At 32.4% G+C, this 5,261-nt stretch overlaps 1 pseudogene; it reads left to right on the top strand.

Annotated features, from left to right (window-relative positions):
• The first annotated feature begins 528 nt into the window (after nucleotides 1-528).
• Nucleotides 529-3,385, top strand: LOC100617170 (40S ribosomal protein S7-like; annotated as a pseudogene).
• The last annotated feature ends 1,876 nt before the right edge of the window (nucleotides 3,386-5,261 follow it).

Genomic DNA, 5,261 nt, shown 5'->3' with positions numbered 1-5,261 from the left:
CATAATTTTAGTAATGTAAATTTTAAGGTTCTTTTCCTCAATATCCACTATCAAACATGTTTTGGTCCCAGAACAAGGCTAATATAGTACTTTATGCTTCTCTGGGGATAGCTGAGCATTCATTCATTCCTTTGTTTTGGTGTGATAGAATTGTTTCTCTAAATACACTGGCTTCCCTCAAAAATTAGCTAATGAAAATCATTTTTCAGCCAGTCTCAAGTAGTTTATAGAAAGAGGAATTTCCTAAGTAGATGCAATAATAATAGTTTGTCCAAATACTTCTCTTCCTCTTCCCACCTTTAAAATAATGATAATAATCCAATTCCCTCTTCCAATGTTACATAAAATCCAGGAGAAAATTGTTATGAAAATAGAGAACACAAATGATAAAGAGAAACTGACAGCAGCTGTTGTCCAGATGTTTTTGTCCTAATTTCTGAGGTATTTGCAATGAAGATGATAGTTTCTCAGTTTCTTTCCTTGTGAAGCTATCAATTTACAATATTTACTTTACTCAGCCAAACAAGAATGTCACTAATTCCTGATGGGAAATCTAACCCTCTCTGGAAGCTTCTAAATTTTCTATGTCCTCCAGATAAAGGTAAGGAGGAAACCTATGCCAAGACTGAAGCCAGGGCTTGTCGTCCAAGCCCCTATCTACCTCAGAAGATTTCTGGAATACTCTTTGCTGCCATAAAACTAGCTGAAACTAATGGGGTCCAGTTAACTTGACAATTTTTTGTAGGATCCAGAGGATGTCAAATCAATAAGAAATTATTAAACAGCTAATATATTATAGGCAATATTTTAAGTTCCACAAATTTAAAAATATTAAAAATAAACACACAAACACATATATGTCAACCTGGAAAAATACAGAACTACTACAGTAGTTAAATAGAACAAGTTTTTAAACAGGACAAGGTAGACAGAGTTCTTATGGTCACCACACAGAATCATGTGTGCAGAAACCAACACCACCACACACCAAGATAGGCTCTGAGGCTCTGAGAGCAATATCTCTGGGAAAATGCAACATGAATGACAACGTACATCATGGGAATTTCCTCCATCATGGGAACTTCCATTGAACAAAAGAACTTGGGAGTCTTAAACTCTTTAGGAAATATAACCAGAGATACTTGTCTTTAAATTTTTTTTTTTATTTCTTGATTTCTGTTATTGTATTTGTGCCTCTCCCAGATACCCAAACCTCAGGTTGCATCTTTTTTTTCCCAAAGCCCTTAGGTAAATAGTCAACTATTTCTCTAAGATATCACAAACTGATTCATACCTATGTTTATGCCTCCAGACTCCAAGGCACCTCTCTATTGTCACCTATTCCCCCTTGTAAATCCCTGTTGTTTGCCCCCCTCCCCAACTTTCTTTTCTAAGTCATGAAGACCCTATTCTTCTAGGACATAAAAATCCTGAACTTTTTTCTCTTTCGGGAGGTAGTTTGGTTCTATACCTACCTTCTAGCCATTAACCTAAATAAATTTATCTGTTTTTAAAGATATTCATCAGATTGACATTCTTGAAAGACTGCCCTTCCCAGCCTAGGTCAATATCATGCTCTCCCACAACACTGCTGTACCTGCCTCAACTCTGCTACCAACCTACTGTCAGGTACCTATTCTTGCAAGGATATTAATAAAGGGCTTTTCTACTTCACAATTGAGTAAGAATTTTCTTTTTAGGTATGGCCATGTTTCTTACAGTACTCAGATCAGTGAAATGGGTAGGCAAGATATGAAAGTTCTAGGCAACTTAATTCACCTGTCCTGATCTTAGTTTCCACATCTCTAAAATAAGCTAAGTTGTCTCCTACAATGATAAATTTAGACCTGGGAAGGACATCACAAGACATCTAGTCAACTACCTAATTTTACAATTGAGGAAACTGAATTGTAGAAAATGTGAGTAATTTCATTAAAATCACAGAGATACAAAGAGGTAGATCTCAGTGTTCTGACTCATAAAATATTGCTCTTTCTCCTATTTTAGTTTGGTTGTTCTCTTCTTAGTCTAGTATTATGTGCATCTGTATATTCTTCTCACTCAATTCTTCTGCAAACCTTTGATACCCTTGCAGCCAAAACAAGTGAAGATGTTTTAGAAAATTTAGCCTTTTATTTACAAACTTTCTACTGATTGATTAGTGTATAGAAAGCATTCAAAGAGACTAACTCCTCAGGTGTCAGGGCTTGCTGAGACCTTTTCCAGGCTACTAATTATCCTTTGCATCCAACTTCCATCCAACTCTCACCTGTGTCTCCAAGAAATGGTAGCATACACAGGGGCAACAGAGTGGTAAATTATCTCCACAGACATATTACCCAGATTGAAGGTAGTCAAAAGACCTGGAGTTAGAATGGCATTTACCCCAACCATGCAGAATTCTTTCCTGCAGTGGAAAGAGAGGAGAACAATTTGTTCTAGGAGCAACAAAAGTGGCTAAATCTAGTGCTGTGATGAGAACTCTACTAAAAAGAATGATGTTGATAATTTTTACAGCTCTGCCTCATGAATCCCATTTATATGTGTCAAAAGACATCATTAGTAATGTAATTTGGATCCTTTCCAAGAACAAAGGATAGCATCCAAACAACTGGTTTGTTACCATTTTTTTATACAGCTCCAAGGGTCTCCATTTCCTTGCAAGGAAAGGCAGGGAATTTCAATGCTTCTCTTGTGATTTTATTCACCAGTTCCCTTCAGCACTGCCCTTCCCCTAGTCTTTCTTTACTTGAGATTAATGGTGCTTTGAAGAGCGTTCTTCCTCTTCCTAGACTTGAGATCAGTGAGGGATTTCAGTTCCATCACTAAGATAGAGAAGTCCAATAGTGAAAAGCAAGAAAAATTTGATTCTGACTTTTCATAGTCTCTGTTAGGCTTGGAGATATACTCTGACTCAAAGAATCATTTAAGAGGGCTGAATATCACAGCAGTCTAGGAAATTGAAGCTGGTGGTGGCAGAAAAGCTATAATCTTTTTTCTTCCAAATCCTCATCTAAAATCTTTTCAGAAGATTTGTTTGACTATTTTGTGAAATAGAGAAAAAATCCTGTGGAAAACATATGATCTTTCTTGCTGAGGAGAGATTCTCCCTAAGTCAAAAAAGAATGAGCAGAAAAAAAAAATCAAAATTGTCACAAGAGCCATAACCGGACCACCATGTATGATTCAATCCTTGAAGACCTGGTCTTTCCAAGTGAAATTGTTGACAAGAAAGCCTATGTGAAATTAGATGGCAACATCTTATCAAAATGTCCATTTGGATAAAGCATAAGAGAACAATATGGAATAAAAGGTAGTTCCATTTAATTACATTTATGAGAAGTTGACAGGCAAAGATGTAAATTTTAAATTTCTACTGTTCTAGCTTTAATTGCAGAAATGATTAAGGTATACTGTTCATAAAAATAAGAATACCCAAAACATTTTCTAAATTAAATTAAATATAGAGATCATATGAAAAGAGAATAAACTAAAATTTCTCTGGTAAACACATGAGGAAAGCAAGGATATTGACTCTCAGACTATTTTTTATTTGATATAGATTTAAAAATGTGAGCAATAACAATAAAGAGGGGGAAAACAAAAGAAAAGCAGAAAGGCAGATTAAAAAGGAGATAAAAGAATCTTTGAAAATGTTATGGAGATTTACTTTCAAAATCCTAAGTGATCAATAAAAATAGCCATTGAAAAATGACTTCATCAGAGTAGCACAAAATAAAATGAATCCTCAAAAGTCAATACCATTTCTATATATTAATATAATAATTAAATTAAGTATTCAATTAAAAAGGGAATTATTAAATAATTAAAAGGGAAATACAGTTCCAAATGTCTACAAAATCATAAAATTTTTGAGGATCAAATTTTTACATAATATTTATAATTATTAAATTATAATACATTCCTTAAAGAAATAATTACTTAAATATGAAACAATATTATTATATCATGACCTGACCATGTCAATATATTAAAAATGATAATACTGCAAAGGAGTAGTTTTAATATTATAATGAGTAAAAAATTAATGGAATATTTCCACTATTTACTGAAGCAATACTACCAAACTTTTTATTAAATTAGATATAGAATATTAATGATTAATACAAATTGAATGAATAATCAATTAATAGGACTTTGAGATATAAAACTCTATTATGAAATAATAGTAATCATATATATGTATGTAGATTCATTGGAATAGAACAGATAAAAGAGAATCAGAAAAAATAGTAGTCAATAACCCAGTGTTTCAAAAATCAGGAAAAAAAATATTGGGAAAGAATTTCCTATTTGGTTACCAAAATGCTGTGAAAACTAGATAATAGAATGGTATAAATTGGGTTTATACCAATAGCTTATATCATATTTTACAAGTAACTTTAAATAAAACTAATAAATCCAACTATATTTTTCATAGTTGTTGGTAGGACATGCATTTTAACTATCAAGTATGATATCAATTACAAAAGATAAAATGGACAATTTTCATAATATGAATGGAAAGTTTCTGTACAGTATTAATTCTCTTTGCATGATGTCTGGAACATAGTAAGCACTTTGTAAATACTTGATAGATTGATGAAGTCTCAACCTAAATCTACCACCTGTGAGGGGAGAAAGGCATTCTTCATAACTCATCATATGAAGTGAGGAGTGCTCACTGTACTTTTTTAAGTGAATATTTTTAAGTGAATATTCCAAGGAAATGTTAGGGGTAGAAGAAAATGCACTTATTTACTCTTTGAAGTAGAATTTAAACACATGAAACTATTAATTTTCTATGGGCTTTGCATCCAATTTTTGTCTTTCATATTCCACCTTATTGACACTATTTTTGATACATAGCTAAAGATACAAAACTTCTAGGTTAATTGAAAAATAAAGAATTAATGAATAAAACAGCAATCCCCAAATCTCCATTATTTTGATAGATACAAGTTAGGTATAGAAATTAATTTAACATAATTATTAATTCATTTAAGTCATTATCCAAACATTTGATACTTTTACCTCCCTCCTCCACTCCCTGCCAGTGCACATTTATGTATTTATTACACTGTAAAATACATAAACTACCAACTTTAGTTGATGAATAAACTATGATAGTATCAAGAAAAATAGTTACTCTAAAAATGATTGCTGGAAATTGTTTTTTGCTTTTCTTCCTTACCCTACACTTCTAATAAACATCCCTGATAATAAATATCCCTGAAAATTATGCCCTGAATCATATTAAT

This window comes from Monodelphis domestica, chromosome 1 (genome assembly GCF_027887165.1).
Source record: "Monodelphis domestica isolate mMonDom1 chromosome 1, mMonDom1.pri, whole genome shotgun sequence".
NCBI lineage: Eukaryota > Metazoa > Chordata > Mammalia > Didelphimorphia > Didelphidae > Monodelphis > Monodelphis domestica.
This window is presented reverse-complemented; position numbering and strand designations above follow the sequence as displayed.